General features: G+C 46.2%; 1 protein-coding gene and 1 non-coding gene across 38 annotated transcripts in view; one reads left to right on the top strand and one right to left on the bottom strand.

Moving 5' to 3' along the window:
* MAPT (microtubule associated protein tau) overlaps positions 1 to 14,571 on the top strand; it is a 119,441-nt gene that overhangs the window by 32,150 nt on the left and 72,720 nt on the right. The window lies entirely within an intron of this gene.
* TRNAD-GUC (transfer RNA aspartic acid (anticodon GUC)) lies at positions 5,403 to 5,475 on the bottom strand. Its single transcript has one exon. It is a non-coding gene; the product is annotated as a tRNA-Asp (tRNA).

Genomic DNA, 14,571 nt, shown 5'->3' with positions numbered 1-14,571 from the left:
TGTGTCTGACTCTTTGTGACCCCATGGACCGAAGCCCGCCAGGCTCTTCTGTCCATGGAATTCTCCAGGCTAGAATACTGGAGAGGGGTTGGCATTCCCTTCTCCAGTGTTCATCAAAGGGTTGTTAATAATAGGAAATCTCAGAAGCCAGCTACACAGCCAATCTCTGGGAAACAGTTATGTAGAATAGTAGGTGGCCATTAGAAAGTGATGTCTGTGGAATTTTAAATTATCAAGAGAATACATCTGATAAAAGAGTAGGATATAAATTGCATATTCAAAATAATCTTGACTATTTTTGAAAATGCATGGGGAAAACCTGAAAGAAAATATGTGAATATGTTGATAGTGATGTTTCTGGTGGTAGGATTATAGGTAAGTACTTTATACTTTGCTGTACTTGATTTCACATACATGTTGCTTTTTTTTTTTGGCTAAGCCACGTGGCTTGTGGGATCCTAATTTCCCGACCAGGGATCAAACCTTGGCCCTTGGCGGTGAGAGCAGAGTCCTAAACACTGGTCCACCAGGAAGGTCCCCATATGTTGATTTTACAATAAGAAAAATATTGTTTAAAATTAAGTTTCGTGGGACTTTTCTGGCAGTCAAGTGGCAATACTCCGTGTTCCCAGTGTAGGGGGCCCAGGTTGGATCCTAGTCAGGGAACTAGATCCCACATGCCGCAATGAAGATCAAAGATCCTGCTTGTTGCCACTAAGACCCAGCTCAGCCAAATAAAGAAAATACAAAATAAAATAAAATTAAGTTTTGTGTGTAGTTATACATGGATAGGCAGAGAGTGACAGAGAGAAAGCAAATGTTGCAAATACTAACAATTGGTGAGTCTAGGAAAAGAATATAAAGGTGCTGATTGTATCATTTGTACAATTTTTCTGTAAGTTGGAAATTTTTCAAAGTAAAAGATTGGGGGAAGGGAGAGTACAGGCCACCTTTGAACTCTCTTTTGGAATACTGGAAATATAACCAATGCGATTTGACAGTTTCATTTGTTTTCTGTTGTGGGAAAATGGTCTTTGAATGTTGGGGTGGGGGATACTGGGTTTTGGTAGTCTTAGGAAGGACCCCCAGGGGTCAAGGCGTTTTGCAGAGCTGACCTGTGCCGGTGGCCCAAGCATCTCACGTGCTAGTTCAGCACCTTTGTGTTCCGCAGCTCGTGGGTGACTTTGCTAAGGCCAGGCCCTCCCCAACCCTGTGCCCTGGATTCCATTCGTCCACCTTGCCATCATTTAGGAAGCTTGCTTAGCTTTTATTTCCCCCTTCTCCTGTTGCTGTCCTCTCCTCTCCTGACTCCTTCCTGTTGGCATTTAGGAGGTTTAAGTGAGTCCCCTCTTTAAAGCAAAATAATGCCCCCTCAGCCCATCACCCTATTTCTGTCCTCCTCTTCCCAGACAGGCTTTTTTTAAAGCATCACTGGCACTTTTCCATTTTCTCCCCACATATCTGCTCTCCTTAGCTGAATCCAAGCTGGACTCCATCCACTGTCTTTCAACTAAAATCCTTGTATTAGTCAGTGAAGTCAGGTTTATGCTGCAGTAGCAAAAAAGTCCCAAATTCCAGTGGCTTCACACCTCTGGCACCACCACTTCCCTCATCTTCCAGCCTTATGGGTCATCTTTTAGTTCCTTGAAAACTCTGCAGTTTCCTGCCTCAGGGCCCTTGCGTGCACTCTTCCCTCTGCATGGAATGTTCCTTCCTACCCTCTCCCTTCACCTTGTTCACTTGAACTTGTCCCTCATGTCTCAGTATAAGCATCATTTGTTCAGGGAAGTTTTCTTCAACCCCCACCCCCAAGACTAACAAGTGCCCATCTTGGACTCATGTGACCTGCCATCCTTTTCTTGTGACACTTGGATTGTTGACTGTCTCTTTCATGAGGTGCCTTCGCAAAAGTGAGGTCCTGTCTGTGTCACTGCTATGGTCCTGATTGCCCACCTTAATTACACATTAGAATTGCCCGAGGAGCTTGTATTTGTTTGTCTGCGCTGGGTCCTAGTGGCAGCATGCAGGATCTTCCGTCTTCATTGCAGCATGCAGGATCTCTAGCTGCGGTATTAGTTGTAGCTTGTGGGCTCTAGTTCCTTGACTAGGGATCAAATCTGGATCTCCTGCATTGGGAGTTTGGAGTCTTAGCCACTGGACTACCAAGAAAGTCCCAAGAAATCACCTGAGGAGCTTTTAAAACTCTTCATGGCCAGGCCGTACCCCAGGCCATATGAATTCTAATTTGAAGTGGGCCCAGCCAGCAATAGGTATCTCTGTACAGCACCATAGGGAATTTTAATGCACAAGGTTGAACCACTGACCTGCATTGTGCTTAATACTCAACTTTTCTTGAATGAATAAATCAATCTCTAAAACTTTAATCTCCCCAAACTCCTCCAAAAGACAGGAAGCTAAGAATGTTTAGCTAGGTTATAATGTGTTAATATCATATTTCATATTTAATTTCAACCAAACTTCATTATGCATCTACATGGGACAGGCCCAGTGACTGAGAAGGCTGTGATTTATATCCACTCTACAGACAAGAAGTTACTATAGGTAACTTTAGGTTTGCATGCATGCTAAGTCGCTTCAGTTGTGTCCAACTCTTTGCCATCCTATCAATCATAGCCTGCCAGGCTCCTCTGTCCAGGGGATTCTCCAGGCAAGAACATTGGAGTGGTTTGTCATGCCCTTCTCTAGGGGATCTTCCTGACCCAGGGATCAAACCCACATCTCTTATGTCTCCTGCATTGGCAGACTCCAGTATTCTTGCCTGGAGAATCCCAGGGACGGGGGAGCCTGGTGGGCTGCCGTCTACGGGGTCACACAGAGTTGGACATGACTGAAGTGACTTAGCAGCAGCAGCAGCAGCAGCAGCAGCAGCAGAGCTACCTGGGAAGCCCAACTTTAGGTGGAGGGAGGCATTAGAGGATTTCAAGTTTCAGCCAGGGTGTATTTTTCTTTTAATTGCAAACATCTAAAGCCCAAAGAAAGTGACATAAACACAAAAGATAGTTTATTGGTTTCCAGATTTTAAAAAGTCAGGGATAGATCTCACAGGTATGACTGGATCCAGTCATCCAAATGAAATCAACAAGAACCTGGAATGCACCCTCTCTTGGCTCTACGTTCTCTGAATAGCCTTCCCCAGTCTGCAGTGAAAGTTGCTCAGTTGTGTCCAACTCTTTGTGACCCCATGGACTATACAGTCCATGGAATACTCCAGGCCAGAATACTGGAGTGGGTACCCATTCCCTTATCCAGGGGATCTTCCCAACCCAGGGATCAAACCCAGGTCTCCTGCATTGCAGGTGGATTCTTTACCAGCTGAGCCACCAAGGAAGCCCAAGAATACTGGAGTGGGTAGCCTATCCCTTCTCAAGGGGATCTTCCTGACCCAGGAATCAAACCCGGGTCTTAGCCTTCCTCAGATGGTAGTAAAAACGGCCATCGGTACCTCTAGTCTTGTGTCCTGTTTAGTAGAGGTTTATAGAAAGATCTCAATAAATGTTCTACCAGAAAACAAAAACAAAACCTTCATTATTTTTAAATCACAGCTTAGACCTTCCTTCTTTCCTTATTATTCTCTCCCACCTGCAATCCAGTCTCCTAATCCTAGGTATACAGTGTTCTGGTGATTTATCCTTATATTAAAAAGCAGAGACATTACTTTGCCAACAAAGGTTTGTCTAGTCAAGGCTATGGTTTTTCCAGTAGTCATGTATGGATGTGAGAGTTGGACTGTGAAGAAAGCTGAGCACCGAAGAATTGATGCTTTTGAACTGTGGTGTTGGAGAAGACTCTTGAGAGTCCCTTGGACTGCAAAGAGATCCAACTAGTCCATTCTGAAGGAGATCAGTCCTGGGTGTTCTTTGGAAGGAATGATGCTGAAGCTGAAACTCCAGTACTTTGGCCACCTCATGCGAAGAGTTGACTCATTGGAAAAGACTCTGATGCTGGGAGGGATTGGGGGCAGGAGGAAAAGGGGATGACAGAGGATGAGATGGCTGGATGGCATCACTGACTCGATGGACGTGAGTTTGAGTGAATGCACAGGAGTTGGTGATGGACAGGGAGGCCTGGCATGCTATGATTTATGGGGTCACAAAGAGTCAGACACGACTGAGCGACTGAACTGACTGACTGACCCACAGTTTGCACATGTTTATTTAAAATGCCAGGATTACCTGGCCTTTGTTAGCTGCTGACAGAGCTCTGAAGTCTGGGCTCCCAGGGCAATTGGTAATAGGTACTCAGTCCCTACTGGCAGGCTATCCACCCTCTGGCAAGCAAAGTTTCTTCCTGGATAAAGTTTGGCATACTCTTGACTCTCAAAGAGGTTTCTTTGCCTGATCATCAGGCAGCCCTGAAGTGGGATGCCTAGGCCCTACCAGGCTTTGGTTCTATCTGTAGAATATTTTATGTCATCATCAAAAACTGAAGGAGAGAGAACTAAGATGGTACCCAGTACTCCGAAAACAGAGGTTTGGCTTCATCTTGGGTCAGCCTCTAGAGGTGGGGTTATATATGCCCCACATTATGGATAAGGAAGCTGAAGCTCAGAATGACTGTTACTTGCTCAAGATCACACAGCCAATAAATTGCAGAACCAGATTTGAGCCCAGATCTTTCAGCTTCAAAGCCTGTTATTTCTATGACCCCCCCCCCAATTAATTTTTTAATTTCCAAAATTAAACTCTTCCTCTCTCCATGACACCTGCCTCCCATCCCCAGAAAAAGTTGCACACTGCTCAGACTTTTTTTTAGCCTGGGCTCACTTCAAATCCACTTAATTTTGCTTCGTCATGGCTGCCCGGTTCTCAGCTGGTGGACTGGGAAGTAGGTCATGGCTGCAGGGACCACAGGCTCTGGCTGCTGTGAGGGCCAGCCTCTGGTTTCGGGGCTGGACAGGGGCCAGACCTCACCGGGAGCATCACCCTCTGCTGGCCCTGCTCGGATCGCTCATCCCTGGCCCTGAGAAGCCGTCACAAACCTTCACATCATTGCCTTAGATTCTAGAATACACTGTCACTGTGGCTGCTGGGTAAGGTGGTGTTTAGAGAAAGGAACATCAGGGTTAGGGTTAGGGCAGAAATTAATCTTCCCTCTCTTGTAGATCTGTGGGTGATCGAAGCTAGTTGATTGAAGGGGTTTGCCCACCATCATATGCCACTTTTCAGAAGAGAGGTACCAAGCCCCTTGACACCCAGCCATTTAACTGTCCCCTCCTTTATGTGATAAAATTATGTTCAGAAATAATCATGAAGTGAAGCAGCCATAATGGCCAGAAAAGAAACACAGATATTAAAATATTTTTTGAACTCTGTACGTATAATAATTATGCCAGGATTTTTTTTTTTTTTTTTAGCCACACCTCATGGCTTGTATGATCATAGTTCCCTGACCAGGAATTCAACCTGGGACCTCAGCAGTGACAGCACAGAGTCCTAACCACTGAACCACCAGGGACTTCCCACCATGATTTTTTTAAAATAAAAGTGAATACTATAGTATAAAAAAATGGAGGGGGGGAAAAAGTACAAGAATTTGTTAAAATTTTTTTTCATCTAATGAGTTTGATTCTTTGGTTGTAGCCTGATATAATGATATTTTATGTAAATTATCATTTGGTACTAATAGGTGAACTTTAATAAAAGCGAGACATCCGTAAAAATTGCCTATACTTTCAAAACTATTAATACTAAGTCGTACCACTGATACACAGCTTTATTTTCTTAATTCTTTAGTTTTAAAAGTTACAACTCACAATTTTAAAAGAATAAATTTCCATAAAAAAAATACTCTACAAACTCAATAAAATATGTCACATATGGAGTAAACATTGTATGTACTAAGCAAAAATAATATACTTTGCAGTTCACACTCAGTCTCACTGTTTTCAATTTTATTTACTTATTTTTTTGAAATTTATTCGTTTTACTTTTTGTCTGTGGTGGGTCTTGTTGCTGCACGTGGGCTTTCTCTAGTTGCAGTGTGGGGGCTTCTTACTGTGGGGGCTTCTCTTGTAGACACACAGGCTCTAGAATGCAAGCTTCCGTAGTTGGTGGTGCATGGACTCAGTTGCTCCATGGCATGTGGGATCTTCCCGGACCAGGGATCAAACTGGTGTTCCTTGCATTGAAAGGTGGATTCTTAACCACTGGACCACCAGGGAAACCCTCACTGTTTTCAGTTTTAAACACAAAATCTCCAGGTGGCCATATGGAATGACAGGATTGAAATAATTCAGCTTCCTTATGATCATGGTGCTACCACTATTCAAATTCACAACCTACTGCTTAAATGCAGACGTATTTAAGGTTGGAAACGCAAAAGTCTCCTGAAACAGGCTCGAAATGCTGAACTGTTAAGGATTTCTTCCCAACAGCCATATGGAGCCGACTCAGAATATGTTGAGGCCGACTGAGTAACTTGGAATTCTCCAAATGACTTCCACGGAGAAGACAAGGAAGAACTGGTTTTTACATGTGCGAATTTGAACATACATATGTATTATTGACACTCAAGATCATTGGCACCGGTTGTTCGTAGCCTAGACCATAAAGACATTTTTCAGGGAGGAGAATGTTATCACTGAGGTTGTTGAGGATTTCCAACACATGATGCTCATAGGAAGCAGGCTGACTTCTCATCAGTTTTATTATTGTTTTTGAATTCTCTGCAGTCAGTCCACCCTTTTCTAGCTTGTCCTGTGCAGCCCTCCCTCCACCCTAGGCATGGTCCCAGGATCATATCCAGGCCCTGGTCCTCCTGGTGGAGCTGAAGGGAGATGATAGAACATCTCTGGCAATCCTCCGAGGACTGAGGAAACTGAGGCAATGCTTGTGTGTTCAGAAAAGGTTAGTCCGCTTGCTAGATCCCAGGTCCCTAGAGCTTCTCTCTGGACAGGACCAGCTCTCCTCTCGCTCCTGAGAGTCTCTGCATCCTAACGTGTTTCTGATGGAACTTTTCACTGTTATGTGTATTTCCTTTTGTGTGTGTATGTGGTTTGACGGTTTTTTTTTTTTTTTCTTTTTTAAAAAAAGCATTTATTTATTTCTTTGGCTGCACCAGGTCTTAGTCATGGTATGTGGGATCTTTACTTGTGGCATGCGAACTGTTAGTTGTGGCCTGTGGATCTAGCTCCCTGACTACGGATCGAACCCCGGGCCCCCTGCATTGGGAGCTAGGAGTCTGCCACCGGACCACTAGGGAAGTCCCTATGTGTGTGCGTGTGTGCGTGTGTGTTCAGTCGCTTCAGTCGTATCTGACTCTTTGCGACCCCATGGACTGTAACCTTGTCCATGGGATTCTCCAGGCAGGAATACGGGAGTGGGTTGCCATGCCCTCCTTCGGAAGATCTTTCCAACCCAGGATCGAACCCGTGTGTCCTGTGTCTCTTGCATTGTAGGCAGATTCTATACCACTGAGCCACCGGGGAAGCCCAGTCCCTGTGGATTTCCTTTAAAAAAAATAGACAAGCAATAAAATGTTAGGTTTGAGAAGGTTGACATGAGCAATTGAGCTACAAAATGAGCTTGAACTAAATCCTAGCAGGTTTTTCTTAGGAATAATATTATCATCTCCAGCCACTTGCAGTAGATTTATTCTGAATTCAGAGAAAGGTTTTATTTGTTGTTTATACTTTGCATTATTCATTTGTTTCTTTAATTTATGAGCCTTGGTGCTCATTAGGATATTTCAGTGGGGTGTGTTGGATCTAATGATGCATGTACTCTTTTCTGCAGAGTAGTTTATGTTTTGGGTTTTACTTTAACTTTTAAAAACACAACGCTTTTCTTGGACAATTGCCCAGATGATACCAGACATATGGTTGAGAATGTGAGTCCTATAGGTGCCTCCTAGCCTTTTGCTTGCTGACAGCCGCTGGCTAGAGATTGCAGGCAGCACAGAGCAAGCATGGCTGGAGCACGTCTCCATCGATGTAAAGTCAATCTGGAAACCTCTGGAAAATGGACAGCTGCTTTCTGAGCCTGTGGTACAGCCAACAGAGCTCTCTACTAAATTAAAACAATGCCACAGGCAGAAGCTAATGTCTTGCCTTACTTGGCTACTGAGCAGCCAGGCGACTTTGGGCAACTTGCTCAGCTTCTCTTTTGCCTCCTCTGCAAAGTGGAATCATCTCTTTACCAGACAGAAGATGGACCCTGAGCCCGAGGGTGAGAACAGTCAGCCTCAGAGGCTCTTAGAAGGACTGCTGATCCTTCCAGATATTTTAACAATCATGGGTTAATAATTGGGAAAAGCAGGGCTTCCCGGGTGGCTCAGTGGTAAAGAATCCGTCTGCCGATGCAGGAGATGCAAGAGACGCAGGTTCAATCCCTGGGTCAGGAAAATGCCCTGGAGGAGGGCATGGCAACCCACTCCAGTATTCTTGCCTGGAGAACCCCATGAACAGAGGAGCCTGGTGGGCTACAGTCCATGGGGTTGCAAAGAGTCAGGCACGACTGAGCACACACAAAAAAGAAAAAAATAATAATAATTGGGAAAAACAAAGAGCACACTTCTATTTAGATAATTATGCATGTTTTTCTGCTTTTCTTGTTGGAAAGACGTAAGCAAGATTGAGGAGATAACTGCATGCAGTGGCAGCCTCCCAGGGCTGACCTCTCTAGGGAAGGTCACTGTGCCCAGGAGCCCTTTACCAGAATTTGAAAACTAATTGTTGTAGGGTTTGCCAACCTGCTTATTTATTTGTTTCCTTTATTTTTGTCCATGCCCTGCAACTTACACTATTTTAATTCCCTGACCAAGGATGGAAACTGGGTCCTCCCCTCGGCAGTGAGAGCACGGAGTCCTAACCACTGGACCATCAAAGAATTACCTAGGGTCTGCTGACCTTAACAACAAATGATGTGCTGAGAACTGTCTCTTCAAAAAGGCATTCCATTCCCTGGGGTGACTCTGGGCACCCCCCTCCTAGGCGCCATGATGCTGTCTCCTCTCTCACCCCCCGACCCCAACTGTTCCCTCTCCTTCTTGCCCCAACCCCCTCATTTTCCTCACAAACCTTTTTGCTGCTGCAGCCTTTTCTAATGAGGAGGTTCTGGCCAAGGGCTCCTCATGGCTTGGTTATGTAACCTGCTGCTGCTTCTGATCCAGGGATCACCCTGGAAGGGGGTCAGACGTGGGCACACAGCCAGGGCAGTCTACTTACCACCCCCTTGGAACTTAGACGCGGGGCAGGAATTTGGACTCTGCAGGAATTAACAGCTCCAACACTTTCCCCAGAGCCAAATGTGCAGGATGCATGCTTTTTGTTCTTTGTTAAATTCCAACTAGCAAGGCTGCCACAGAGAAGCCTGTTGGGAGCTGTTCCCCTGATGTTGGCTCCTACTTGGCTTCTGGCCTCAATTCTCAGAGCTAAACTCCCCCAAAATGTCTTGTCTCTGAAGCATCACCCCTTTGATCAATGATGTCCCTTTGCCTGGTGATGACCCCCACTTTGCCTGATAATAACCCTGTCTCTATCCCTCACCAGCCCCAAGGAAGGAGTTTGTCCCTCTAAGCCTGCCTTCCCTTCAACTCTTAGCTCAAGCTCACCTTTTTTAAAAGGCGTTTTTTGATGTGGACCATTTTTAAAGTCTTTATTGAATCTGTTACAAGATTGCTTCTGTTTTGTGTTTTAGTTTTTTGGCCCCGAGGCATGTGGGATCTTAACTCCCTGCCAGGGATCGAACCCTCAGCCCCTGCATTGGAAGGCAAAGTCTTAACCACTGGACCGCCAGAGAAGTCCCTCAAGGTCACATTCTTTCCAGAGCCTCCTTGAGCCTTCTCGACCCCCAACTCTTTTTGGGGGCTACAGGTTTGTCTCTGGCACGTATTCCATACTCAGCTTATAGAATCACAGACTCTTGGGGCACAAGGCAATTTGCCTTCTCTCTTCTGACCCATGGCCTTGATCAGTATTTACCTCTTTGTCTCCCCTCCCAAACTAGACCTCAAGAAGTCTTCCATCCTGGAGCCCCCACCCATGGGAGGCAGCATTCCAAAATTGGAGTTGACCATAGCGTTGCTCTGCATTACCCCGTGTCACTCAGTATTTGCCTATGTATCTCTCTGGCCAGACTGAGTATATCCAAGGGCAGGGGCCACCTCTGCCCCCTGGTGGGGGCTGGTACCTGCCTTTCTCATAATCTGCTCACTACCCTGGTCCCTGAGTTTCCCCTAACTGCTCACCCATGGCTGCCTCAGTGGGATGGCTCTGTCCTGTTTAGAGCATCCTCTCCCTGCCTGACTCACCCTCCTGCCCAGAGGTTTGCCTTTGGGACTGCAGGGCATATGTACACATGCATGGGCACGATGCTGATAGACACAGCCCCTGAGCTCAGCATCGGTAATGCATTTTATACACTGAAAGCTGCTATAAACTTTATTTATGACACAGCTGACATGTCTGAATTGGCTCCCAAATCCGCCACCAAGCATGTGACGACTGGTGAGCCTGTCACTTAGTCCACTTTTCTCTCTGTCTGTTAATAATAGATGCTTCTTACAGCCTCAGCTTGACAGCTTTGATTTAAAAGTCATCTTAAACCGAAGAGACTAATGGATGGGTCTGAATGTGTGCCTTTTAAAGCACAAGACGTTGCTCTTAATTAACTGAATTCTGTCCTTTGATTGGAACAGGCTCTCCCCTCCTCGCATCATTAACTACCCACATTTGTGCCCAGAGCAAATCTCAGATGTGTTACCTGAACGCTCAGGAGGTAGCGAGAGCTACCTGGTTACATGGCGCATGCGTGTTTGGGGTTGTCTAGTGGGTGTGAGATGCCCAGAGAGATGGTTCGGTTCCATCTCTCCCCACTTGAGAGACCAGCGTTCTTCCATCCAGTCCACCATTCAGAGTGGCAAAGAAGCCTTCCCTGTTCCGCGCACGCCCACTCCTAGTCTGTAAATATGTGTGTGGTATGAGAGCGCCTCCATGGGCCGTCATCAGTGTGGTTTATGGGTCAGACTCTGCTCCTGCAGTTGCAGCACAGACCACGGTCCATTTTACTATGTCTGTCTCTGTGCTACTCCAATGGACAGTGCAGAGGGTGGGGCCCTGGAAGGACCAGAGCTGTGGGGAGAAGCCCCCTCCACCTCTGCCCTGGTCTCCAACCCCATTCCCTCTGGGAAGGTGGTGGGTGCTGACAGGGGAGAGAAAAGGGAGGAGGGGCCCCGCAGGGCACATGGAGAGGATGTGGCCACCACACTGGGGCATCCATGTGCACAGTCGGACAGAGCAGGCCCTGTGGGCTTCTGTACCCTTTAACTTGAGTCTATTTCTATTTCCATGAAATAGAAAGCACTCTTTGGGACATTCCTGATGGTCCAGTGGTTACGATTCCATGCTTCCACTTCAGTGGGGCTCGAGTTCAGTCCCTGGTCTGGGAGCTAAGATCCTGGATGCCACACAGCATGGGCAAAAGAAAAATAGAAAGTGTTCTGGAGGCAAGCAAACTTGATTCACAGCCTGGCTCCACCACTTTACCAGCTGAACCCTTAGACAGCACCTCAACCTCCTGGAGGTTCAGAGCCATTGGCTGCACGCTGGAGCTGTCAGTGCGGGCCTGCCCGAGGGTGGGGGAGACCGTGCGGAGGTCCACGCCACAGGGCCTGGCGTGATGCCTGCCACATGGCGGGTGCACCATCCGTGTCCATTTCTTTCCTCCGTTTTCCCAGAAGCAAGTTGTTATGAACGTGCTGGTCCACATTAATGAACAGACTTACAGAAATTAACTGGTAGTTTTCTGTTTGCTTTGGTAACAAACTACCACAGACTTAGTGGCTTAAACTAAGTTATTTTATCTGAGAGTTATTTTATCTGACAGTTGTGGAGGTGTCAGAGGTCCGACAGGAGTGTTACAGGGCTAAAATCAAGGTGATGGCAGGCTGCATTTCTTTCTGGAGGGTCTAGGGCAGAATTTCTTGCCTTTTCCAACTTCCTTAGCTCATGGTCCCTTCCATCTTCAAAGTCAGCTTGACTGGTTGAGTCTCAAGTCCCATCACTCTGACACTACTCCCCTACCTCCATCTTTCACACGGGCCCTTGTGATTACACCTGGATAATCCAGAATAATCTTAAAGTCAACTGATTAGCAACCTTAATTCCATCTGCAACCCTAATCCTGCATAAAGTAACAAGGGGATTAGGACGTGGAGGTGCACATCTTTAAGATGCCTTCATTCTAACATGTTAACTAAATGCAAACACATATTTTTACTTAATAGAAGATTACTAACTAATCTTTTTCAACAAGATCTGGAAGAGATGGGATAAATATTTAAATTAAGATGCAAGTAATCTGAATCATATCTGTAATATCGTTAGTTTCATTGTACTTTTTTAAAACTAGATTTTCCTAAATAAAATCGTATCCTTTGCAGCCCTTTTGCACTAACCTTTAAATCACTAGTATAAGGTGCTTAGACATTCTTTGTCCCTGGGATATTGCTTATCAATCAACATTTCATGGCTTGCTGGAAAATACTGTCTGAACAATAAGCCACAGGATGAAAAGGAAAGCACAGGGCTGTTTACTTGCAAATGGTCTTTTACAAGGAGGTTTCTAATTACTTTTGCTTTTTCTCTTGAGCTGAGGAATTGAAGTGTTGGTAACAGAATCGTATGATGCAGCTTCATCCTGAGCATCCTTGGACCCTGTCACAGGGCAGGGATACCCACTCCCAAAATGTCCCTGGGGCCACAGCTGAAGAGAGCCCTGGATTTCGTGCACAGCCTGCATTGACGAGGGTTCCTCTGAGTATGTTTCAGACTCTGGTGCCCTTTTTTTTTTCTTCAGTGGAAAGAGGTGTTTACTGATCTTTACTCTGATCTCAGTGAACTCATTTTCTTGTATATTTGTTCATCCTGTGTGTAACTTGGAGGAATCAGATTATTTTCCTCCTCCCCAAAAGGTGGCTCAGTGGTAAAAGAATCCACCTGCCAACACAGGAGATGCCTGTTCAAGCCCTAGGTCGGGAAGATCCCCTGGAAGAGGAAATGGCAACCCACTCCAATATTCTTACCTAGAGAATCCCATGGACAGAGGAGCCTGGTGGGATACACTCCCTGGGGTCTCAAAGAGTTGGACATGACCGAGCGACTGAGCACACAGGACAGGAAGCACAGATCAGATGTCCTAGAATTGGAGGGACTCTCAGAGAACAAAGAGTAGAAAAACCTATGAAAAGGGATAAAGATGGCCTCTAGACAACAAGTTCCTAATTTAATGGCAAAAACGCTGTGGTATTTTCTAAGTCACCAGAACTGCACTTGACTTGTATTGTCAAATGCATGGCTCTGATGCTTGGAAAACAATGTTTCTGCCTTACCTGGGGTGTCTTCAGTGAAATGTGCTACTGACAGGTTTGAATCCTGGCTTCACCCCTGACTAACTATGAGACTTAAAGCAAGTTACTTCACCTCTCTGTGCTAGTTGGGGCTCTTTCTTTCTTGGCTGCTCTGGGCCTTTGCTGTTGCTCACGGGCTTTCTCTAGCTGCAGCAAGCAGGGGCTACTCTTCAGTTGCAGTATGCTGGCTTCTCATTGCAGTGGCTTCTCCTGTTGCAGAACACAGGCTCTAGAGCTCAAGGGTTCAGTAGTTGTGGCCCATGGGCTTAGTTGCTCTGTGTCATGTGGGATCTTCCCGGACCAGGAATCGAACCTGCATCCCCTGCTTTGGCAAGCAGATTTTTAGCCACTGAACCACCAGGGAAGTCCCTGTGGGGCTCTTTCTTTAAGGTCCATTCCAAGCTTAGAATCCAGGATTCTGCGATTCTAACCCAGTGAAGCAGGGACCCCCAGATGCCTGAAGAACAAATCTGTTTTGGAGGCAGGAGAGAAGGAACCAGAGTAGGAGAGACCTTGATGACGAAGATGAAAAACCCAAGGTCACTCCTGGTTAACTAACACCCTGCTGACATGGCAGTTGTATCTCATTTAGTTTGGTCCCTTGAGGTTTACAAAGAGGGGAGAGAATTTGAGTCTCTTCCTCCATCACAGAGGAATATGCTCTCCAGTGAAGTGTGAGAGATAGTTACCCAGGGAGCTGGGGTGGCCTACGCAAGAAAGCAGGTCAACTCTCAGATTTGCAACTGACTGTGAGCTGGGGAAGTGTCATCTATTAATGTTGTCTCCTTCTCCATCCCACCAGGACCCTCTCCCTGCCCCCATACTCCTTGGTTCAGCAGCATTACTGGGGCCTTCCTCCTGCCAGGTATGAGGCCAGGTGCTGAAGACATGATGGTGGAGGGGGTGGCTATGGCCTTTCCATCCTAAGAGCATCAACATCCCAGAGGATTACAGCACCGGGTGAATGTTTGTGAGAGGTGCACGTGAAGGAGTCAGGAAGGGCTTCTAGAAGCAATGACTGCTTTGATGGAGCCTGAAGCTTGACTAGGAGTTAGCCAGACAAAGCGGAAGAGTCGCAGAAGAGAGGACTTTGCTGACAGGGAGAGCAGCTGGAGCAAAGGCCTGAGGGTGAGAACATGCAGCACTTAGGGCTGCACATGGAGGGCTTTCAATCCATCCATCGGGGGAGATAGACTGAGCCCAGAC

The sequence above is a fragment of the Bos grunniens genome, chromosome 19 (assembly GCF_055505025.1).
Source record: "Bos grunniens cultivar Pamir isolate PY7600 chromosome 19, Bosgru_T2T1.0, whole genome shotgun sequence".
Taxonomy (NCBI): domain Eukaryota; kingdom Metazoa; phylum Chordata; class Mammalia; order Artiodactyla; family Bovidae; genus Bos; species Bos grunniens.
The sequence above is the reverse complement of the archived record's forward strand: the minus strand, read 5'-3'. Positions and strand labels throughout refer to the sequence as shown.